The sequence below is a fragment of the Ornithorhynchus anatinus genome, chromosome X3 (assembly GCF_004115215.2).
Source record: "Ornithorhynchus anatinus isolate Pmale09 chromosome X3, mOrnAna1.pri.v4, whole genome shotgun sequence".
Lineage (NCBI taxonomy): Eukaryota > Metazoa > Chordata > Mammalia > Monotremata > Ornithorhynchidae > Ornithorhynchus > Ornithorhynchus anatinus.
Genome location: NC_041751.1, coordinates 8,596,458 through 8,622,315, shown reverse-complemented (window position 1 = coordinate 8,622,315; position 25,858 = coordinate 8,596,458). Strand labels below are relative to the sequence as shown.

At 40.4% G+C, this 25,858-nt stretch overlaps 1 long non-coding RNA gene across 2 annotated transcripts in view; it reads right to left on the bottom strand.

Annotated features, from left to right (window-relative positions):
• Positions 1–25,858, bottom strand: part of LOC120638128 — a 215,468-nt gene that overhangs the window by 16,631 nt on the left and 172,979 nt on the right. For both annotated transcript variants that reach the window (XR_005659626.1, XR_005659627.1), the window contains 2 exons: positions 11,965–12,010; positions 9,773–9,860 (listed from right to left, as the gene is read on the bottom strand). This is a non-coding gene — a long non-coding RNA (uncharacterized LOC120638128). The remainder of the gene's footprint in view (positions 1–9,772; positions 9,861–11,964; positions 12,011–25,858) is intronic.

Below are 25,858 nucleotides of genomic sequence, written 5' to 3'. Positions count from 1 at the left end.
CCAAGTATTAGGCAGTGCCCACCCTCAAATTTTAAAGGAACTAAGAAGAAAACTAAGTGAATTACATATACAACTAGTATAAAATGGAACATTACTAAAATAAAAGCAATGCTGAGCTCTTGGAGTGACCAAGTAGTGTCTAATTGACACCCAGTGGACATAGTATTTTGGGACATTAAACATTTTAAAGGTTCAAAAAGCTTGATTAACTCCCTCACAAGAGGCCATTAGAGGACTTACTGTCCACTGAGTGAGAGGTATATCCTGCCATTCATTAAATCTAGGCAATGAGAAAGGAACAGATGCTGATACTGACTATAGAAAAGGTTAATAGTTGGAGGCCTGAGGGACTGGGGAAAATGCTGGTGTCCAATGCATTTATTAATCACCTAGAAAAGGAGATAGATTACAAAATGGCAAAATCTGCTGATGGCCTAACATCATTAAGGTCATTCGGAATCAAGAAGAACTGCAGAAAGATTTCATCCAAACTAGGAAATAATCCAAGAAAATAATAGGGGAGTAATTCAATTTAGACAGGTTGAAGTTAGTGCTTGCATAAGGGAAAGCATACTTTATTATTAGGCTACTGATGGATCCTGAATTAGTTCAACCTCCTAGGAGAGAGACCTACGAATCGCTGTAGACAGCTTCAAGACAGTTGTTTCTGCCATGTGTCACTTAGGTTAGCAAGGAGAGAGAGTACTGGAACTGTTTCAAGAAGATAACTACGGCAAGTAGTCTAGTGCTCAGAACCTCAGATGAGAGGTCAGGAATTATGAGGTCTAGTTCTACCCTGTTGCTGAGCCAGTTTTTGACCACGAACAAGTTACCTGGACTGCAAGTTTTAAACAAAATTGTGCCTACAAAGATATGGAAATGGGAGATCCTCTAAACAAGTTTTCATCACAAGGGCAACAGTTACCTAGTTGTCATTTCACCCTGCCAGAAATTCAGAAATCAGGGCTTCTAGAAGGAACTACACCTAGATGTTTATCAGCATCTGAATACTGGTCAGAGCATATTTTCTAAAAAAATAATCCTGATGGTTACATAAACAAAACATGCTGCTAAATTTTCAGAACTTTTCCCCTTTTAACATACCATGAAAGCTTCACTTTTAGAAAGTAATTTTTCTCATTTTTCAAAGAACCACTCTCACATGCTTTTTGACGACAGATATTTTCCAGAGTAAATAACAATCTTAAACTCAAGAGCGTAAGAACACTCAAGTGACATGTTTTGCACTGAATATGCTATTCTAAAATATTCAATGTGACAAACTCCAACCAAGGAAGCAAATGGAATTTGAAAATATGGAATGTTTAGAAAGACTGCCTTCTTGGGAAAGGGTTTTTTCCCCCTAAAGAATTCAGATGCATTAAGAGAGGTTTCTGAATGTTGAATAGTACAGAGTGATTGGAAATTGACTACTTTAGAGAGGGAGGGGAGTTCTTTTATAACTCTGAAGCCAGAGGAAAATGTAATCATTATGCAGATAAGAAACGGAAAGGATGACATCGCAATCAAAAATCACGGGTCAACAGTAGCTAACTCTGGGCATTTGTTTTTTGCTTCAACACCCGAGTAATTTGCATGGAATTGCTGTGAGCCAGTTAAGGAAAACTATGTGAAAGGGCATCATTTTTCACTGGGAACTCCAATGTATAGGGTGTATTTAACAGATTGATAAAGATAGTTAAGTCACAAGGCAGCAGAGATGCTGGAAATCTGGTTACATCTATCAATCAGGGGGATTTACTGAGTGCTTAATTTGTACAGAGCACTGTACTAAAGTCCTTTTGGGAGAGTATAATACAACACATTTGGTAGAAAATTTCTCTGCCCAAAACAAGTTTATAGTCCAGATGAGTAGATCTGGGTAGCATAATGGAGCGATACCATGGGACACCAGCTACACTGCTGGTGGCCTTCTCTGAACTCACCAGTGCTAGCCCAGTAGATGGGCTAGGGTAAAAGTGATTCCAGCAGGCCATGGCTGCCATATAAAAGTTGAACACCTCAGTTGGAGTGACAACATAGGAGACAATTAAACCCCCATCTGCCTCCAGGGAGGAAGCACATGACCCCCTTTGAACCTAATGATGGCATTGTTAAGCACTTATTATGGGCAAAGCACTGTTCTAAGCTCTGGGGGGGGATACGAGGGGATCAGGTTGTCCCACGTGGGGCTCACATTCTTAATCCTCATTTTACAGATGAGGTCACTGAGGCACAGAGAAGTTAAATGACTTGCCCAAAGTCATACAGCTGACAAGCAGCAGAGCGGGGATTAGAACCCATGACCTTGACTGCCAAGTCCGTGCTCTTTCCACTGAGCCATGCTGCTTCTCTAAAGACTGTGAGCCCGTTGCGGGCAGGGACTGTCTCTCTTTATCGCTGTATTAGTACAGTGCTCTGCACACAGTAAGAGCTCAGTAAATATGATTGAATGAATGAGCCCAGTGGAGCTGATAATAATAATAATGGTAATATTCACATGGTATTAAGCACCCCCTCCAGACTTTAAACTCACTGTGGCAGGGAATATGTCTACCAACTCTGTTATATCATTATATTATACTATCCCAAAAGCTTAGTACAATGGTCTGCACGCATTGTGGGCATTGTGGGCAGGGAATGTGCCTGCTTATTGTTGTATTGTACTCTCCCAAGTACTTAGTGTATTTCAAGCGCTCACTAAATACATTAAGCAAAAAATTTAGGTGATTTTAGGATCCTGGTCCTCTTTGGATAAGAAGAGAGAACAGATATTGACTACCCATTTTACAAATGAGGAAACTGTGGCATGGAGAAGTTACTTGCCCAAAGTCCCACCATAGTTACCTTGATCCTGCTTGACACAGTCAATACTAACAGCCCAGATAACACAGAAACACACAATGTTCCAATCAGGACAGAAAGAGTTGGCAGAAAGAAATCCAGGACATATGAATGTAAGCTCCTCATGCACAGGGAACATGTCTACCAACTCCTTTATATTGTACTCTCCCAAGTGCTTCGTACAGTGCTCTGCTAGAGTAAGTGCTCAGTAGATACTATTAATTGATTACAAATGATTGATTGAACTAAGCCTAAAAGATCCCATCTTCACAACTCTAAGGTGCAGGGATGGAAGATTGAATGCTCTGTGAATAGCTAAAAGGAAAATAGACGTATCCTTGGATCCATAGGTTGCTAGCACCAGTAAATAATCTGCAACCCAAGTGTCTGCCAAACCTCCTGTTACCTTACTATATTTCTAGTCTCCATTACAATGGGAGAATTTGCTTTAAAAAACTGACGATCTTTGAGTACTTTCTAAGGTTCCTTATAATTCAAGGATATCATTACTGCCATTAATGAAAATCTGTCTCATGCACATTTACTAAGGATACTATAATTCAGCCCCAGAATCAGTTTTCATTTGTTCTTATCCATGTAAGTGGATCAGGTGAGGGGAAAGGAAAGGAGGTGAAGCAGCATGGCCTAGTGGAAAGAGCACAAGTCCGGGAGTCAGAAGACCCGGGTTTTAATTCCAGTGCTACCACTTGCTTACTGTGTGACCTTGGACAAGTCAACTTCTCTGTGCCTGAGTTTCTTCATCTGTAACATGGAGATTCAAGATCTTTTCTCTCTTCCTATGTAGACTATGAGCCTCATGAGGGGCAGGGACTGCTTCCAACCAAAGTATCTTTCATCTATCCCAGCACTTAGTTGCTTACTATGTGTGAAGTACTGGCCTAACAAATACCTCTATTATTACTATAATATGATATTCTTGACTGCCATCAGAGGCTTCTCTCCCTCAAGTGCACCCTGTCCAGCGTGACTGTTGTTTCAATGGAAAATATAAATCTTAATGACAGTAAACCACCTACAGATCTTTGTTGTCTAGGTGGTAGAGAAAAAGTTAACTGTCCCTCTAAAAATAACACTCCCATGCCCTTCCTTCTTTCTCGCTCTGGCTTCTGTGGTGAAATATACCATAGAAATCAAAGAGACAAGATGATAAACCAGCAAGGCAAACAGCAATAAATGCATGCTCTAGACTCCAGACTTTCCAAACAGTGCTCTGCTAAAACAAAAACTGAAAATAATGCATTAATGCTTACTGGGGGTTGAAACTTTCACTGATGGTGGGATAGGAAGGAATTTTAAGGGATTTTTGCCAAATACCAACAAATGGACTGTAACTCCTGGCTATCTAAGTAGTTGTACTGGGGTTTGTCAGTAATAGGAAAAGAAAATCTCTCAAAATTCAGCCAGCTCTGTTCCCTATCAGCACTAAATCCAGAAATTGAAATGCATACCATTAAAGGAATCCACTCAAAGAAATATAACTGTCATGAATTGACATATACTGCAGAGACAACAAGACTTCTAGTTGGATACCAAAAGCTAGAACAATAATTAGAACAAAGCTCACTTGATTCTTCTACTATTAGCCGGATGCTCCTAGAATGAATGTCAGTCCCTTACGGAGGAGATATTTAAACTACAAAAGGATCATTTTGGACTATTCAATCCTACCCTAGGGTGTGGTTAGAACACAATTTCTCATCAAAGGCTCAGGAAGGAACTAGCCCAAAAGAAAAGGCGTTCTAATCCTAATGGCCCATGTGCCATTCTGTCCATATTTACTGAAAAGTGAGAATTCAGAGTTTGGTCTCATCCAGTCCTTAGCAAAATTAGGGAAACAATATGATATAGTGGATAGAGCTCAGAACTGGGAGTCAGAAGGCCATGGGGTTTAATCCTGACTCTGCCACTTGCCTCCTGTGTGGCCTTAGGCAAGTCACTTCACATCTCTGTGCTTCAGTTACCTCATCTGTAAAATGGGGATTAAGACTGTGAGCCCCATGTGGGACATGGATTGTGTCCAATCTGATTAACCTGTATCTAGCCAGTGCTTAGTACCGATCCTGAAATATAGTAAGTGTTTAAACAGATACGATAATTACTAATTATTAAAGTTTCAGTTTCATTTAAAGTCTCCCTAGGACTCTGGAATCTCCACCCTCTAGCACCTTCATCCAGGGAACCATGACATGAAAATCAAACTAGTCTGACCCTGTGGGTATGTTAGCACTTCCTTCAGGCAGAGTGGACTAAGGAGAAAAGTAGCTCTGACAAGATATTGAGGTTTTCCTTGGAGGGCCATGTGAACTCAGTGGAGAGAAAACATCTACTTTCCTCTTATACCTTGTACTTCCACTCTACTTCTGACCATCTACTCCCTTACCACTTGACTTTACCATTTCCCTTTATCCCTTCTCAGTATAATCACTCCTTCACAGGGTTTTCTTACTGGACACACTCAGCAGGACTGGCATGAAGCCCTGATGGTGGCATGGCTGCCACTACCTGAATTACGGAACATAAGTGGAAAGCACCAGGACAAAAACATCCGCAAGCTTCAGTTGCCATGTCAACCCTATTGTACTTTGTACAGTGCTTTGTCCAGAGTAAATGCTCATTAAATACTGTTGATTGACCAGTTTCTCTCTGGAAACTATTGACCTGATGAGAGAAATGGTCTTTAATATTTCTTTAGAGCAGTGAAAGCCCCATTTGTGCCTAAATTTTTATTTCCCCCAACTACTATAAAAACCAATATTTGATTTAGGGCAATCTTAAAACAAAACAAAATAACACCTCCCCCTTCCCACCCAGTCCATGACTACTTTCAGGGCTGCATAAAATGAGACCATTCTGGGCAATCAGATGATCACGAGGCTTAGGAACTATTAGTGTAATCCTATTTTCTCAGAATAGGTCAAGAAATATGAATCTGGTTGTTCTCTTCCAAAAGAGCTTTGGAAAAGACTTTTCTGTTAGAAAGTATGGATTCTGAGAACAAATGGAGTCAGCTAGGATTTACCCTTTAAGGGCACAGAAAGGAAAGCATATCAAAAGGTCATTAAAATGGTCTGTACATAGGTTTGAATTCTAAGCAAAGTCACCATTGCTACTATAACCCAAAGCTCAGAAAGGTTAGTAGAGTGAATAACCATCTGACAATCCTTCTTCCAGTGTGCTATTACTGCTGACTCAGATGGGAGATTTCTGCCTTAATAAATCCCCGTGCTGACAGAAAGAAGGACACTAATGCAGAGATTTTGGCTGACTACCTTCTTATAAAGATAATAAGCTTTGATACACACTATTGATTTGCCCAAAACAATTTTGCTCTCCAGAACGTGAGCAAAGAATACTGTGGTCTCCTTCCAACCAAAAGACTTTAAATGCAAGAGGATGTTTCACAGATACGGGTTCAGGCAGAAATGGTGGCCGTAACAATGCACAGCACACTTTCATGCTGGGAACTGGTGACGCCCCATGGATGTTTGGAGATGAAGAATGGAATGAGTTGGAATTGAGGAATTCCATTTTCTACGAAAAGATTCCACAGATTTGGCCAAGAACCATGTGTATCTATGTATCTATGAGCGTCTTCTAAGCTTATGTTATGAAGGTGAGTGGGGATGGAGTATTTTGGGTACATACTGTTCTAGTCGATCATTTACTGCGCCCATAGGAAGAGACAAAAATACCCTTTCAAAAACAGAACTCACAGAAAGCGTGCTTTCACCATAAAACAAATTGGGAAGCATTTGAAAAAGTTTAACAACTGCCTGCAGCGGAATGCGTTTGGCATTCATTAGAGGAGTCCCAAGTCAGACTTCTCTCTCAATCTCCCCATTCATTCATATCCTCCCAAATTTTACAAAATGGAGCCTGTCAACTGCTGCACGACTGGCTGCGTTCAAATGCCTCATCCCCGGGGAGGGATGCCTGTTCTACTTGTCTATTTGAAAGACATAATTTGACAAATGTCAACACTTTAAAAAGTGCTGGATCTGGATACAAACCCAATATCAATTGAGCATTTATCTTGCCTCCCACTGTAAACCCACAAATAGGAAGCTTCTTTCTTGACAAATGAAGGATAAAGAGGATGAATCAAAATCCTGAATAAATACATAGGAAGGCCAGGATTTCCTAAAGGAATTTATGGGCTATGACCAGAGTTACTTAAATGAAGGACTTCGACAGTCCCTTCCGTCTTGTGCAATCGGCTACCTTCTCCAAGTCTAAATCTGCACCACCAAACCAGAGCTCCTGTTATGAAGGATCAAGGTCCTGGCAGTTTTATCTGGCAGATGATAGAACCATTCGCAGTTATAGAAACAACATGGCACAGCCAGATGTAAAGCTTTTTGAAACTACACAGGGGGTGAGGGGATGAAGGGGTGAGGGGGAGAGGAGGATGATTGATAGATTGAGACTATAAGAAGTCCCTTGGGCAGAAACCTTGTCATCATGTCTTGTTCAGAACTGGCACTCTTTGTTGTCAGTGGTAAATGACAAATTGGCGTATCTGCTCATATCTTTCTTGGCAAATATTCTTGGGATTATTTTAGCTATAAGAATCAGTCACTGTTTACATTAAAAGTTCACAGAATTTTTTGAGAAGACCAAGTTCCTCCGGTTAATTAAAATGGAAGTTGGTCTTCGCTAACACAATAGTTATTGTTGTCCTGCTATGTGGGCACTTTGGAACTCCAGGGGTTACCCTTTGTGAAAGATGTCAAAGAGAATTGGAACTGACAGGGGATGAAAACAAACTGTTGGATTCTTTTGGCCTTCTTCTAGGTATTCATGCTCACTGTCCCAACATGCCCCAACAAATGCAAACAGAGTTCTAATGGATAAAAGAAAAGGATGCCTGGGAGCAAAGGAGAGAGAGAATTCTGAAGTAGCCTAGGGCATTTCCTTACACAGGATCTAAGGAATCAAGACTGAAACCTGGCATTTGTAGAATTCAGAACACGAGAACTCGAAGAGGAAAAAAAAGTCTGAATTTTTCTCCGAGGAATATAAATGCAAACTCCTTGCCTCCTTTTGGAAGAGGATGCTGGATGCCAGGCTTGAAGCCCATCGGATCCCACTCTTTCCTCAGGGTGGGATTAATAATGTCAATGGCTTCCACTGATTTCCTGACCTTTCTGTTATTCAGTGTTCATATCTGGTAGGTGGAATCCACAATCTCTGGACAGGGTAAATGCTTAACAACTTGCCTAGAATTTTTCTATTTGCTATAATATTTTTAATGTTCTGTTCTATTTTAGCTTTTCTAAAATGTGTTCAATTTTCTAATCCTGAAGGTGTCAATAGTTATGAGAATTCTTCGGCAACCTTTTTACTACATTATATGAGTTTCTCTACGGGACCTGCAGTTGTCATTAATTCTGGGCTGCGTCTTGATTGAGGGTCAACAAACTCTCTCAATCTCAATCTCTCTTTGCCCTCCCCCATTCCCCGCCCCCAAACGCTTCTCTTTCTCTCCCCCCCCCATACACACACACACACACACACACTGTATAGATGTTCTTTGGGTTTAAAAATGTTATTAACCATAAGATTTTATCTACAGATGTTGTTTTGACTATAAAAACTAGTACAGTCAGTTCTACGATGACTTGTGTTTACATACTGTCTTTGGGCAAAAAGGCTATTGTGGAACAAGGGTACATTTCTCTACACTGTCTCTCTCCCTGGATATAAGGCACTGAGGTGTCAGAAGAAACTGATTTGCATCTATGCACAACGGAAGACGGACGCAGAGTGAGTGCTAAACAAGGTTTCTCCTTAATGCTGGCTCCTTCAGGAATACAATCTCTGCAGTGTAGGAGGACTAAATGTACTCCATTTACATGAAGTTCCCACACATGACCCGATATATGATCCAATATATATAAATACATTTTCCCCCAACCTACAAAGAGATAGAACCAAGTCAGCTTTCTATTTCTTCGAAATGTGTGTACATTGTGGGGTCGACTACTGGCTGAATACCAGAGGAACCTTTTTTCAAGACTCAAAAATAAGTTTAAATGAGAGTCAACTACAGCTCGCGCATTGTCATTCTAAAGAAAAACACCTGTTGCTATATTGAAATGTCATCTCTTGCCTGCTAAATATCACTTCTCTGGTTCATTACATTCCCAGGGCAGTGGGTGTGAATGAGCATGTGGAGTTGACTGGTGAATAGAAAGGAGGGAGCCAAGGCTTAAATGCATTAAAGTTATTAATATAGGGAAATATGCTAAAGCTGATAAAAATATATTAGAACAATTAATCATTCCTGTGGGACTTATGCTCAGTATTCAGAAGTGTTAATCTTGCATAAAAGATAGATTCTTAAGTTTAATGACTTCACCTTAGAGTGCATACTTTCCCCTTCAAAATCAAAATGATTTTTATCTATAACATAGAAAGAGTATATGCATAACCAATTTCTAATAAATCTGAATGGAATATGAGGTGGAGGCGGTGGAAATCCCTCAATTTAGCACTATATGAATCTTTTGGCTATAAGGGGGCCACATTGACAGAGAATCAATGCGCTTCCCTTTGACAGTCTCTAAAACGAGACAGTCCCATGTCGGCCTCCCCGAAGGCCTTAAATGGGGAATCTCACGCTTGTGTTGGATCTGTCTTGAAAGGGGTCCTGGGTTCCAAAGAACTGAACAGTCTTGCTGTCCCTTGCTCAGTGAATGCCAAAGATGACATGAAACCAAAAGGGAAAAAAACCACCCAACAACAAACAGACCTCAAAGCCTAGTTCTGCCCCTAAGCGATACAGAGGATTTTCAATGGCTCCTCTGAACCCAAAAAGGTCTTAGGGGAATAAGAGCTTCTGTTACACAAGATGGATTACACCACTTAGGAAGAAAAGTGGCAGATTAAAAACTTAAGTTTTTACCTTTGGAAGGTGGCTGCATATGGCATTTGTTCTGACTGTGAAGATTTATTCATGCTTCTCCTCTTGGGCAGGAAGCAGTTGCTGATGGCTAGTGGGAAAGGAAAAAAAAGGGGCAATGAATAGGGCGAAAATGAGTGTAAGGAAGGGAGGGAGGTCATATAAATGTAAGTGAAAATGCTTTTAGGCTTTAAGGATGCTTCAAGTTTGCTAAATTTAGTAAGCATGGAAAGTTAGAGGCTATAAACTGATACTATACAGAGAAATAATAAGCTGCTCGAATACCAAAGGGAGTCCAACAGGACTTTTTACCTAATTGTAACAGTTTTCAACATCTCCGAAAGGACAAATGGGGTGGAATTCAATGACCAGAATTGGCACCAAATGGCACAACACTGGCAACATTACTGTGTTAGAGTAAAAATATGTTTCCTTTTCTTTGGGGGTAATTATTTACAGTGCCTCAGAAAAAATACTTTTGCTTGGCAACTGGGTGAAAAGTTCACTTGCTAGAAATACCGACTGCCAGGAAAAGCAGTCAAGCTATTCAAATAGGTTAACTCATTACTTTTCACCCAGCTATATTCTAGCCACCATATACCTGGAAACTGTATACTTGGCACTCGGAAAGTACTAACTCTTGAAATAACAATACTAGCAGTTTTAACCCCTCTCCGGATCCTTGCTCAGTTTCCAGTACCCTACCAGGCTCAACTATGGATGGGAGAGTCAAGCAGAGGCATAACCCTTCCATTCTTAGCTTGGGCAGTGGCTAGTAAATGGAAGACAATCTGCTACAAGTCAAAACTCACCTCTGCTGGGCAGCAGCAGCACGGGAGAGAGTCGAGGGCATGGATTCGAGTTTACTGTGCGGAAGGAGGCAATGGAAAACCACTTCCATATTTTTACCAAGAAACTCTCTGCATACACTGACAGAACAATTGCAGATGGAGGTGGGGGGTTCTGGGGGAGATGTGTCCATTGTGTCGATATGGGTCGGAGACGACAACAGCATTAAGACAAGACTAGATTCAAATCTGGGACATCTTTTCGCCGTTGCTGTTTTAGGCACCTCATATAAAATATGAGATGCTTAAATGTCAAAGCAACTCATGACAAAAAGGAAACACAGATAAAATATTTAAAACCTTTTCCCAAAAGGTGTCAGAAATAAAGTATTTAAGAGCCTATTCATAAGCACTCAAAATCAGTGCCAATAAAGACTTACAAATAGCCTTATAGAAACCATTTTTATAGAAAGTAGCCATATAGAAACTCCCTGAAATGTTCAAAAATCAACTTGATGATAACTTCAATTATCAATTACCTGAAAGCCAGACTTCTGCTTTATTAGAAAATTTCTCCCTCACTAAGGAGAACAATTCATGACTCACTCCCTGATCCACCTTCAGAAGATTCTTGCTGTCAACTAATTGCTCCCTCATTTCTTAACTTTTCTGTGTTTCAGTTTCATCTGCCTTATCTTCTTAAACAGTGAAACAGAGACTGTCCAACCTTATTATTTTATATCTACTCTGGCGCTTAGTATAATCTTTGACACATAATAATCACTTAATATCACAAGTATTATTATTCCTTCTGAACACTTCTTACCCTGTACTCCAGTTTGCTTCATGTTCTACTCTCTTGTAATTTGTCAGAATGAGAAATATAACTCCTTGTCTTCTTGCTTTTCAATCTTACTTAATTTCTTAGCCATCCTAGATGCTTTAGAAGGTGGGAGGCAGCACTGTGAATCAGGGTCAGGGGGTAGAATAAGAAATTGAAACCCAGGGGTATGAATTATAATCTAACTTCTAATTTACTGAATGCAATGATGCATTCTAAAAAACTGGGGGTAAAAACAAATCCAACAGTTCACACATTTACCTGAAATAGGTAACTCCCTCCATGCTTTTAAGACTCAGATTAGTCTACAGACTAGAGGTTAGAAAAGCAAAACATACAGGTAGTATTTTTCCCTAAGTTATTGTAAAAAAAAACAAACTCACATCTTCCAGGTTGGTGGAGAGACAGTACAAGAAAATCACCTCAACAAGATATTCTTGTCTAATTAAACTTTTTTTCAATTTAGCATTGTGGAAACATTGCCTATTCCCTACATCAGAAATCCTCTACTGGTTTTCTTAGATATTCTAAAATTTCTCATCCCCAATTACCTTTGTTCCTCTCACCTTCTAGCCTCTTAAATCCATTGTTCCTTTTGGAATGCAACTGAAGCTGAAAATGGGGTGGGTAGAAGAGGTGGTAAAAAAAAAGAGACAACACCAAAAACAAATTAGGAAATTATTTTTTTCCTCCGTGGCCTGTAAATGTGTTAGATGTGTCCTCTCTACTCTGCACAGCAGAAAACTGTTGCTACAGAGACTGCCTCAATGCCTAGATGATTTCCTAGGAGAAAGCTAAGTACTTTTGGAGTAGAATTTGATCAGCAGAAATGGGAATGACTAGTGTAGGCATTTGGGATGACATGAAGAAAAGGCACTAGTAAAAAAAAATATTGGACAATCAGGAACTCAATAGTACAGATACAGCAAAAGGAGGAGGTGAACAAAAGAAAAGGGAATGGACCAGGTTGAATATCGGAAGACCTATGAAGATAAAAATGATTTGTGCAACCTATATCTAAGAAATTTAGTTAGCTCAACATAAAATACAAATCTACTTATTCTGAAATGTCTATACACATTTCTAGTGCTGACATTCATATCTGTTTCCTGCATTGCAAAGAAGATCTTATTATGCTTATGAAAGCCATATAGTATACCTACACTGAATCCTAAGCGTATTATTCAAATTAGGACATGGTGACATTAGCCACTCTCATCCAGTATTCTCCTTGGCCTATGGTTCATCTCATATTAGTTTTCACCCTTAAAACTAATTTAGTCATTGCGAGCACAAATAAAAATGAAATGACCACAGATAATACAGCATTTCACATAGAAAAGTGACCACTGGGATTAGGCTACTCAAAACAGATAAATCTAATACAGCAATCAACAGCATGCCCTTTAGAATATCTTCTTACTATTTATGCAACCCATGCTTGCATCGCATTAAGTGTCCAGATTAAAAATGCTCACTGGACTTTCCATCTTCAAAATCATGAATTTTCTATGATTCTCTTATCATTGTGGCCCTCTTTTTCATTTTGCAGATGACAGCAAAATATGTCTGCTTCCTACAGTTCTGCAACAGAGTTGATGTTTATACAAATTATAGAAAACCGTCACTATTATCATCTTGCCTGATGATCCTATTAATTATTGAATCATCTCATTCTGGTGCACTGAAGATGAACAGGATATAAAGTCACATCAATGGATTATTTCTTGCCCATTGAGTAAAATGGCCCAGATCTTGCAAAGTGGATACGTGGCCAGGATGCACTGCCCACCATAGCCACATGATCAGCCCCCTCTCCTTTCATATCTGCCCCATTTCTGCTCTTGCCATGCTGCTTCTCTGCATATCTGAGTGTTCCACTCAGCCTACTGCTTCTTCTCTATGTTTGCACGATGCATCTCTCCATGTGTATTTGAAATCTGACTGTACAGCTCAAACTGTGTATGGTCTTGTGACTATCAACTCTTACTACCTCAGTTTTCTTATTTGGCAGCAGTGGGCTTTTTTTTCCCCTACACAAAAAGTCACAATATTACTACCTGCTACCAACAAATTAGTTCTGCAAATCAATTGGTAGAATTCTTCAGGAATGACTTGAAAAACTAGTAGCTTCCTTGGTGGTGGCTAGTGTCGCTAAGGCTAGAAAAACCTCCCTCCCTCCACTTAAGCTTTGCAAGTAGAAGATGTTTGCTTTCCTGCCCCCTCCCTTTGGGAATGGCTCTGGGCTTCTTGTGTGTTTATTTTACAGGCATTAGAATTAGTTCCTTTGGATACCTCCTAAATGGACATCCTTGGTCTTAGTCTGAAGAATTGAAGAAAATCAAAGAGCACATGCAATCACCTTTAGTTTGTCATAATTGAGATTGGAGGTTCCAAAGTGTGTGTGTGGGGGGGGGGGGGGTCATAAAGCCACCAGAAATCATAACTGCTGCAGCGGAGAAAAGCCACACCTGCCTCTGTGACTAGAGGCCCTTGTTCCCACTGGTCATTCTTCAGTCTGGGCTAGTTAACAGAGGGCTTGAAGAATGGATTCAATTCTAACATGGGTCCCAAATGTGCAGTATAATTCCAAAACAACTCATTACTAACATGTATATTAAACTAGGCCATAAAGAGTGTATTTCAATTAAGTGAGTTTAGTATCACCATAAAACGTAACTTAGAAAAAAATCTAAAAGGCATTCAATCAAAAAATTAGTCCACCAGAGTCATTTTATTAAGACCAAGAACAAGCTAACCGTAAGTGGTACTAAATTACTTGTTAAGACCAAGGTTGTAAGCCCATTATGAAATTAATAAATTCAGCTTCATTTCCATCCTGTGGGTTATTTGAAAGGTCTCTACATTCATTAAAATGATACATAATTATGAAGACTTTTGAACCTTGTTTTGATTCTCTCTCCTATTTGGCCAGTCTCTTGAAATCCAGGAGAATTTTGCTAAAACCGAGGAGACCCGATTCCCAGTTAAAGGAGTCAGATATAGGATCAACTGTTATAACAAACTCTAAACAAAAGAGCTTGAAGGATTAATAGTCTGACTGCAAATACACACCAGAAGCTGACTTCAATTTTTTGGCAATAAGGTCTCTCCCCCAGCCTTTTTTTTTTTTTTTTGGATTTACTAAGCACTTACTATGTGTCAAACACTACTCTAAGCACTTGGGCAGGTACAAGTTAATTGAATCAGACTCTCTGTCCCACATAAGGCTCACCGCCTAAGTGGGAGGGAGAACAGGTATTTTAACCCCTCTTTACAGTTGAGGAAACTGAAAAGTTAAGTGACTTGCCCAAGATCACGTCAGCACTTAGTAAAGTGCTTGGCATATAGTAAGCGCTTAACAGATATCACATAGCAAGCAATTGGCAGAGCCAGGCTTCAAAACCAGGTCCTCCGACTACCAGGCACCGTGATCTTTTCACTAGGCCACTATTCAAATACAAACGAAAGGGATTTTACCTCCACAAGCTTTCGGGATCCCTGAGCTATGAGGATGAAGATTCAGCTCTTTTTGAATTTCGGGGACAGATTTCCTTGCCAGTTTTTCCAGGCAATAGGCTTTTTTCTTCAATACCACCGGTTTTTCCAGTAAGTAGGAGACATTCAAGTTTGAAGGATGAACTAAAATAGCCCCCAACTTCATTTTGTGAAAGAAGACAGCGAGGAGGATGGTGAATTGTAAATACCTTCCCAGCCTCGGGGCAGAATGAAAAAAACTGCTTTGCTTCACTCCTCTCCCCTAAGCAAGATCCAGCACAGCTGACTGAGAATGGCACTAAATCAGCAACAGCTGGAACTGGGGGGGCGGGCAACACAAAGACCTTGGAACCTACAATTCAATCGTCTTTATTGAGTGCTTATTGTATGCAGAGCACTGTATTAGGCGCTTGGGAGAGAACTATAAAACAATAAACAGACATATTCCCTGACCACAACAAACTATTGCCCCTTTTCTCCTTCAAGAGTCAGAAATTTTCTTTGCATGAAAGACACCTGGATTGCAGGGCAATCAATAGAATGAGCACTTTAAAAGAGACAGTCTTCAACTTGCTACATTCTGCTGTTGCATATCTTTTAAACCAACTTAATTAGCTGTAATAATTTACTGAAGAGCCCAGCCTCCAGGCAGAACACTATAAGGGGTCCAAAAGTATAACATGCCTCATCTGGATTGTTTTTTAAACTTAAACAATTAGATTTTAAACTCCTTGAGGGCAAAGATTCTGACTACCCACTTTAGGGCCCTGTACTCTCCTAAATTCATTCACTCAATCGCATTTATCGAGCGCTTACTCTGTGCAGAGCACTGTATTAAGCGCTTGGAATGTACAATTCGGCAACAGATAGAGACAATCCCTGCCCAACAACGGGCTCACAGTCGAAAAGGGTGAGACAGACAGCAAAACAAAAGAAGTAGTCAGGCAACAATACCGTCAAATTAGATAAATAGAATCATAGATAAATGCACAGTGAGCACAGCATAGCCAAAGGGCAAGAGCACAGGCTTGGGAGTCAGAGGATGTAGGTTCTAATCCCCACTTCGCCACTTGTCTGCTGTGTGACCTTGGGCAAGTTACCTAACTTCTCTGTGTCTCAGTTAACTCAACTGTAAAATGGGGATTAAGACTCTGAGCCCCACGTGAATAATAGTTATTATTATTATTATTAAATACCAGTGATTAAAAAGAAACTGAAAATCATTTTAATAAAAAGAAAGATGAAAATGAAATCAGCAAAGCAAAATAACAATAAGCTCTTAAAGACACATCAATAGTCTGAGAGGATATTTCCATAATATATTCTAATAATGTTGGTATTTGTTAAGTGCTTACTATGTGCCAAGCACTGTTCTAAGCGCTGGGGCAGACATAGGGGAATCAGGTTGTCCCACATGGGGCTCACAGTCTTAAACCCCATTTTACAGATGAGGTAACTGAGGCCCAGAGAAGTTAAGTGACTTGCCCACAGTCACACAGCTGACAAGTGGCCGAGCCGGTATTCAAACTCATGACCTCTGACTCCAAAGCCCGTGCTCTTTCCACTGAGCCACGCTGCTTCTCTACTGAAGTTCACCACCATAGCATTCACCTGAGAAAGCCTAAGAGATGGCTTTCCAGCTTCCAGCATTAGCTATTGTGATGTTCAAACCGTTCCTGGAGCAACTAGTGATCTGGGAAAATAATTCTGACAGCCTGTGAACTATAGCGATGTTTTTTGTTTGGGATGGTTCTAAACATATAAACCAAATACAAAAGAAGATACTATCCCACCTGAACATCATCCCCATTGCTATCTATAGTTCTAAAGTGATAAATGCTCCTTATTGATGCAGATAGATCTCTTTCTCAAGTGGTATTTTAAAACTGCTTTGTGCATTTCATAGCTTCAACTATCATCTCTATGTGGACGATTCCCAAACCTACATCGCCGGCCCTGATTTCTCTCCATCTATAACTTAGACCACTATCTTCAGTCCATGTTTCCCCACTCCTGTGGTTGTTGCCCCTCCAGCTCCATATTAAACAGTAAAAGCAGCGTGGCTCAGTTGAAAGAGTCCGGGCTTGGGAGTCAGAGGTCATGGGTTCTAATCCTGGCTCTGCCGCTTGCCAGCTGTGTGACTTTGGGCAAGTCACATAACTTCTCTGTGCTTCAGTTCCCTCATCTGTAAAATGGGGATTAAAACTGTGAGCCCCACGTGGGACAACCTGATCTCTTGTGTTTTGTTGGGGATTTTTTTTTCTTTGTAGAATTAGAAGTGCAGGCCTAGACTCCAATAAACTCTTTGGAGAAAACTAGATATTATGATGACATGGTCTGCTCTGTGTTCCCTTACCCAAGTGTCACTTGCTATCAATTGTAAATTCCTCAATCATGAGAAGTTGCTGCAGAACTTATTCTACTCCTCTTCCCAGAAACCATGGCATCCTTCTTTTTCCACTTATAAAACCATGCCAATTGTTTCATTGGCTTCAAATAAATATGCCTTTACCTATAATTTTTGGCTTTTTTATTGGTGTTTGTTAAGCACTTACTATGTATCAAACACTGTTCTAAGAGCTGGGGTAGATGCAAGTTAACTAGGTTGGACATAGTCCTTGTTCCACAGTCTAGGTAGGAGAGAGAACAGGAGAACTGAGGCATGGAAAATCCTCAGGCATTTAGCAGAGCTGGGATTAGGACACAGGAGAGAAAGCATTAAGCATTGTCCAATGGCCTTTTCCCCCCTCCGTTCGGAATATCTGTTAAACCAGAAGGAATACGAGGAATTGTGAAAAGCTGCAGAAACAGCACATGCCGTTCATCATAAACAGAAGGCAAACTGGCAGATATGCAATGTCTTCATTCGCATACTTGTGCCCCACAGTCAAGCTAAATCTTTTGGCTGAATTAAGAGTGATATGGCTACATCTGTCTTCTCGGGTCTGGCAAAGGTTCAGAAGCCTATTTCAGTTGATGTCAGTGTGGAGTAATTGGAGAGAACCAGGGGTGTTTCAAGAAAAAGCAACTAAAAGCTTGCAATCCAAATCAGGTGTATTTTGTCAACAAAGGAGAAAAGAAGAGTCTGCAGGGCAAGGTAATCTGTCATGACAAGTAAAAATAATTTGTCAAGGTTTCCCTGCACATACAAAGGACCCTTTTTAGAGCCATTGAAATAGAATTGATGCCCTTCTGAAAACAGACAAAAAACTTTCATTATCCTCTATCTGAACATTTTCATGATTTCTCATCAAAAACCCAATACCTGGTCAACTTCCACCTGTTCAAATTCATCTTTACACTACCCTCTCTGTTCAACAACATTACTTCTCCTTTCTCATCAACTTCAAAGCCCAGGGTCTACACCAATTATTTCAGATATTCAAAATGAGAAAGAGAACAGATCTGGGACCTGGGTTTCATATCTGCTTTATGAACTTGGGCAAGTCACTCGGCTTTTCTGTGCCTTGTAAGCAAAGAATCTGAACAGAGTCTATGTAAGCATCGCTTAGTCTATCTCTGAAGCTGTTTGCAACTATCCTTGTTAAATCTCCTTCCAACTGAACTAGAATCTATCCTGGCACTTGCCCTTGCTGCTGTTGCTGTTTTTATACTCCTGGGTTTTAATGAGCATTTTTTTGTGTTAGTGGGGAAAAGGACTCTGGGCCGAACAGTCCTATAACAAGCAACCTTTCACCCAGGAATACGTGGAAGTGAGAGATTGGATCTTGTCAGTGACTATTCAGGGTCTGGGGAATCGATCAATCAATCCTATTTATTGAGTGCTTAATATGTGCACAGCACTGTACTAAGCACATCGGACAGTGCAATATAACAGAGTTGTTAGATATGTTCCCTGCCCACAAGAAGCTAAAATAGCACAGGACTCTTCATCTCTCCTTAATTTAACTGCCAGTGATATGTGTCACACATCATTCCAGTTCCAGAGTCACGATTGATTGATTGATTGAAAAGGAGGAATTTTAGCGCAGCACAGGGTTGCCTTGGGGAGAAGTTTTCAGTGTTCTAGGTGTATAACAGGGATAAGGATATCAAGGACTTTTATGTTTCATTTAAGGCTTTATATAGCTCTGTAGACACTACAAGCACTGTGAATAAAAATGGCTCCAGCTTAATCACAGACAAGGAGGGACTCGTCTGGAAATGGCAAAAATACTTCAGCATTCTATTGAGCGCATTTAATAACAATAATGATGGTATTTGTTAAGCGCTTACTATATGCAAAGCACTGTTCTAAGCGCTGGGGTAGATACAAGGTGATCAGGTTGTCCCACATGGTGCTCAGAGTCTTAATCCCCATTTTACAGATGAGGGAACTGAGGCACAGAGAAGTTAAGTGACTCGTTCAAACTCACACAGCTGACAAGTAGTAGAGTCAGGATTAGAACCCATGACCTCTGACTCCCAAGACTGGGCTCTTTCCACTTCCCTCCTACTACTGAAGATAAGATCCTACGAAGCATAGAGAACCAACCTGATTATCTTGTCTCTACCCCAGCGCTTAGATCAGTCCTTGGCACATAGTAAGCGCTTACCAAATACCATCATTATTATTATAAGAGGGATTCAATTCAATTCAGGGATTCAATACCTGTTCTCCCTCCTACTAAAACTGTGAGCCCAATGTGGGGCTTGGTCTTACACCTATTCCAGCACTTAGTACAGTGCTTGGCACATAGTAAACACTTCATACATACCACAATTATTATTACTATTACTATAAGAAGAAGTGTTGAGAATATGTTGACACTTGGAGCCAAATTCGCAAGGCCTGTTGAGGGCTGCAAACACCAAACACATCAAGACCTGTGAAGTGAATATCCTACCATATTCATTCATTAGTATTTATTGAGCGCTTACTATGTGCAGAGCACTGTACTAAGTGCTTGGAATGTAAAATTAGGCAACAGATAGAGACAATCCCTGCCCAATGACGGGCTTACAGTCTAATCATATTCGTTCTTCAATTCTGTCACGTCCACCTCTCTCTCTCATTCATCTTTGGAGGCTCGAGTGAAATCATCTATCCCTTTCCCCAGATACTTTCTGAAGATGGCAAGTTCCAAAAATAGAAAGTAGATAGCAGAAAAGAACTGACTGGAAGTCCGAGAAAAGAGGTGAGATACTAGAGTTCCAGCCCAGATCATTTTTTGCTAGAGGGTAATGATTCACAGCATGGTATACTTATATAAAGCAACAAAATAATGCCTCTGCAAATGTACCATTTTACACCCATCCTGCCAAAATGCAAAAGTTCTTAACCCTCCAGAACACGGACATTCAATTGTTTGGTGATACTGATTACTTATTGAATGCTTTGTCAAACAGAGTTTGAACGTGTCATAGAGGTAAGTGGAATTTAATTCTTTGATAAGGCAATGAATTGTTGGCAACATCATGGGATTTTCTAAATAAACAACACGGCAGGGAGAGCTATTTTAGGCATCAGATTTCCTATAACAATCTGTGTTTAGGTCACTGAGAGAAACTGGGCAATAGAGTGTGAATCTGTTCATGGCTTGAGAAAAAGCTGGCAGACTGATCAAGGAAAAAATTAATTGTATGACAACTGGTAACTCAAATGGGATTGCTGGAAAGAGGGTATGTTTCTTTCCGTTCTAAAGAAAACACAATAATTAGTCAAAATAGGAACTAAAGTATTAGACAACAGGGGAAAGTTTTCATCTTACTGAATGGAGAATTAAATATTCAGGTCCACCAACAGTAATGGCATCTGGTGACTAACTCCACACACATCACCCTGATAATGTACCCCTAGGTGTTCCACTAGATCTGAATTTTATTTCATGGTTTCCAGTAAATTATGATACAGTAAAACTAAATTGGCCTTATCAGAACCCATAGGAACTGTTATTTTAGCACAGAGCTAAAAATTTCCTCCCTAATGGCTCCTTCCAAAAAGCCCACATCTCATATCGCTGACCAGAAAATGCCTGCTCGGCAGCCCAAGTGAAGCATTCCGATATACATAAAACCAGAAAAGCCTAGAAATTACTGGGAAAAGTTGGTCTAAATAATGAGAGAAAAATGATAGCCCTGACAGTAACAGACATTTGCAATTGGTCCCTTCAGCTGTTCCTCACATCCAAAATGCTGACAACCAATTGGTCTACTTGGTAACCTTGTTTGAAGGAGAAAGGACAGAGTGACTGAAATACTGGATGATTCTATCAAAAAAATTAGGAATATCAATTTATTTTCAGAAATTTGTGTCAACCAAGATCAGCTTCTAAAACCTATTCATATGGTCTGTTGAATGTCTTACCAAGCAAGGTATTCAACAGTTATCATACTGTAATCTGAAATCTAAAGCGTACAGATGCTTTAACTTCTGATAATGTAAGTATACATGATTTTTTTCATATAATTTTTGAATGTCTGTTTACTAGTTGTGAGGAGCAAGTGTAAGAGTAAAATGAGACTAAGTCAAATATCTAATTGAAAATTAGAAATGACAAATTACAGCTCTTCTTTATAAAGAAGGGCTGATTAAACAAGAGGACTAGGAAGGTTCTGAACAAAAATGGCCAATAATTTCTCTCTGTAATCAACAGGAAAACATCAGTAAGCAAACTAGAATATCAGCAAGAGCTGCTACTCAATTTCACAATAATAAGCACTAAGCATATGAAAGGAGGGAAATGTTTATATTGAAAAGGAGAGCCAAAGATCAGAAACACAAGACCAGTAAGGGGCAGAAATAGTGTACACTGGTTTTTCATTTGCCCTAATGAAAGGAAACTTGTGGGGCTGGAGTTTCAATTAGATTTATTTTTCTAACTACAGAGAACAAGGAATTAGAAACTGAGTAAACTACAAAGATATGAAAGGTTAGTCTTAGAAGCAGCATGCTTAGTGGAAAGAGCATGGGCTTGGGGCATCAGAAGACGTGGGTTCTAATACCGGCTGTACCACTTCTCTGTTGTGTGACCTTGGGCAAGCCACTTAACTTCTCTGTGCCTCTGTTACCTCATCTGTAAAATGGGGATTAAAATTATGAGCCCCACGTGGGACCACTTGATTACCTTGTGTCTACTCCAGCACTTAGAACAGTGCTTGGCACATAGTAAGCGCTTAACAAATCCCGTAATTATTATTATTATTAATCCCCAAAAGGATCTGGTGCAGCCAAAAAAGCTAAGAAAAGTGGGAATAGAAAATTCCCTCACAACAAAGGAAACCAACAACAACTTAGAAATGGTGGCTAAATGTAATGCCAATATTTCCAAAGGCCTTGGAATGAACCATAAGCAAGGTACAAGAAAGATGTGTTGAAAAGCTCACATCTGCTTAAAGACTCTCAGAGAGAAACTCCAGGAAAAGTGTTGATAACCACCAAACTGAAAGAATGATGTGAAAGTGGTCCCTTCTCAGCAAAGTCCTGTACTATGTGCTGTAGTCAAACTAATCCTGGAAGGAGGACAGATCAGCAGTATTCACCTTCTACCCTGACACAAACCCTTCCATTGGCTGAAGAAGCCCCTGTCCCACCTGGGGTTCACAGTCCCAGGAGAAAGGAGAGCAGGCATTTTATTCCCATTTTTCAGATGAGAAAACTAAGACAAAGAGAAGTTAAGTGACTCGTTCAAAGTCACACAGAAGGAATCCAAGTCCTGCCTCCCATGCCTGTGACTCTCCACTAGAACATGCTGCTTCTCAGCACCATGAAGAGAGGTGAAGGAATAGGAGAACTGAGAGGGTGAAAGGACTGGGTTTTTATTTAATGTAAGTTGTTAAGCATTTACTATGTGCCAGGCTTAGGGGGAGAAACTAGATAATTGGTTGGACACAATGACTCACATGAGACTCACATGAGACTTAATCTTCATTTTACAAATGAGGTACCTGAGGCATGAAGAAGTTAAGTGACTTGCCCAAGGTCACAGAGCATTAATTCATTCAGTAGTATTTACTGAGCGCTTACTATGTGCAGAGCAGACAAGCAGCAGAGCCAGGATTAGAAACCAGGTCCTCTGACTTCGAGGTCCGTGTTCTTTCCACTCAACCACACTGCTCTCTGGGTTGTGAGGGAAGAGAGCTAGAGTTTGTGAGAAGGAGGAGATGGAAGAAAGGATCTTTGGCCCATAAAGGGAACAGGGACTGGGAGACAGGATGCAATGGATTCTACCCAGACAAGTATGTATGTGGTTTTCACTTTTGTCAGAGTGACCTGGCGTACCCATACAATGTCCATTTTCAGACCGTCTCTTAAGAAACTATCTACTTTCCTATGAAACCCTATGAAAAAGAGGTGTTAACAGGGGAAAAGTCAAGGATGAACTGTAAAATAATCTTATAAAATAACAAATCTAAATCAGTTGGAAAGATCCACTGAAAGGACTGTTTTATTCTCCCAAAGAGAGGCTCCTCCCTATTCTGGCAAGGACCAGGAAGGACAGAAGGGCAAAAGGGAGACACAGGTAAGTTCCCGAGTAGGAGTCTACAGTAGAAAGTCCTGGTCTGTTTCCCGGGGGAAGGCAGGGAAGGGATATTGACAAAGATGCTTAGGATGGGTTTCAGGGACTGGGTAACAGCAGAAAAGCCCTCTCCGGAAAACAGCCCATCTTCCAGCAGGACAAAGCACAGCTTGAGGATAAAAAAAGCCCCTGTACCTGATTGGGAAAGAGCCAGGGAAGTCTGAGGGTGAAGATAGGCCAGGCTAAGCCTGGCTGCTGAAGAAACTGATAGGAAGTGGCTGATGCTTCAGACCCCTCTTAGCCGTTGGCATCCTCAAGCCCCAACCTAGCAACGGGACAGAGAGGTAGAAAAGAAACATGGAAGCCATCTCAGGCACGTACTACCCAGGGGCTGAATCTGAGGTGTGGGCTGGTGTGTAGTCTGCATGTCATTTACTAACTGACATTTAGGTTTTCCTTTACTATATCTGTCAATTCTCAGCTACCTCTAGGGATTTCCGTACTCGAAAGCAGGTTCAGGGTATTCACTTAACCATTAGGACATTTTTCTATACGAAGAGATTAAATCTCTCTTGCCTCAATTTAAGCCCACTTACTCTAATTATGCCCTTTGGGCCCAGAATCCATTTAATCTTTCAAATACTTGATGACAACGGCAAAGTCGCATTTTGGTCTCTTATTAACTAGAATAAAGAACTCCAACCCTAGACCACAAAAAAACTATTGAAAGAAGATGGCAATAAGACGTGGATGTGGTTTTACACTTATTCAAGGCATCTGGCTTTATTCTTTCCTCCGTATGGACCGAACACACTACCTACAATGAAGAGAAGAGCCTTTTCAAGCTCCCTCTCGACAATTTTACCTCGAGTTGGACTTTTTTAGAGGGGCAAGGATTACCAGTAATGTTTTATTCTTATACTCAAAGCAATATTTAGGGGGAGAAAGCTCATAGCCTGGGGTGGAAGAGTATGAGTTAGGGTTGGGGCATGAAACATTGGTGAGAAATTCTAAGCCCCAGGTATTATTACTATTATCATTAATAATAATAGCAATTGCATTTGTTAAAGTGCTTACTATGTGTCAAGCACTGATCTAAGCATTGGGGTAGATACAAGATAATCAAGTCAGACACAGTCCCTGGCTGACATGGGACTCACAGACTAAGTAGAAGGGAGAACAGGGATTGCATTCTCATTTTGCAGATGAGGGAACTGAGGCACTGAGAAGTGAAGCAGGCAAGTGGTAGAGCTGGTATTACTCTGACTCCCAGGCCTGTGCTCTTTCCACTAGGCAACACTGCTTTTCTGAAGTCAAGTGACTCACCCAAGGTCTTCTCTCCCCATCCTATACTTTGCATCTACTACTCTGGCCTCTCTTCCTACATCACAGCCACTTCTCCAATGCCTTTCCCTCTTCTGCCCTCTCTCCCACCTCTGTCGCAGCTTGCACTCCAAGGAGAGGAAGGGATTTAGGGTCAAAGGGGGCAAAGTCATCCTTCAGCTATGCCAGGATTGTAATTCAATCTAGTTATACCAGGACTGTAACTCAATTCCATCTGAAGAAGTATGTGCATGTATTGATTCCTAAGTATGTGTGAATGCCTGCCTTTATTTTGCCAGAGCATGTGTGAGCCTGTCCATGAGATTTCATATCAGTGGGTGTGCTAGAGTGCAGGCATATCTCCGTGTGTGAGCATTACTGTAGGTATTTACCAAGGGAAGGAGGAAATAACAGTAAAAATTAAAAAAGGAGAAGTCTGTCTCATGAAAAGGGCCAGAAATGAAGTGCATATCCCCAATGTAGTTCTAGTATTTCTTGTCAGTAATTAATAAAATGCAAAATTCATTCAGCAACTCACCAATCACATTGATTTCTGGGCACTCTCTCTTGGATTAGCTAAGCACAGTAAAGAAACATGGTCAAGCTCTGTGTTTTAATTCATTGAGGCAATTAGTTTAGAAAACTATGAATAATCAGTAACGAACATTTAGAAAAGTGAAGAGGGTATGAATTTCCCCCAAAGGGAATGCATGTGAGCATGGAAAATATCATCAGGAAGTCAGATGTTAGTTGTCAATGAAATGATAAAAAAAAAAAGGGAGAGAATAACCATTAACATTTAAAGGACATAAGGAACCCTGAGGATTTGTATAGAAAATTCAGTCCAGAAAGAAATATCTTTCTTAAAGTAAAGTGAACCTCAACAGTGGAAGAAGGAGTTGAAGGTATGTAAAAATGAAATTTCAGTAAAATGAACAATGACCCAAGAACGCTTCGCACAATATGTTAATTTAACTCCTCCCTAAAGCTCCCAGTGCCTGTCTCCACTGCACTCCTCCCCAATCCCTGATGTTCTCAACTATTATTTTGTAAGTAGAATAGAAACTGTTAGGCAGGAACTCCCTCCAAGTCTCTCTCCATGGCCACCTTTCAGGATTCATCCTCTCTGCTCTCTTAACCACCGGGTCACCAACCCCATGCCCTCTCATCTCAAAAAAAC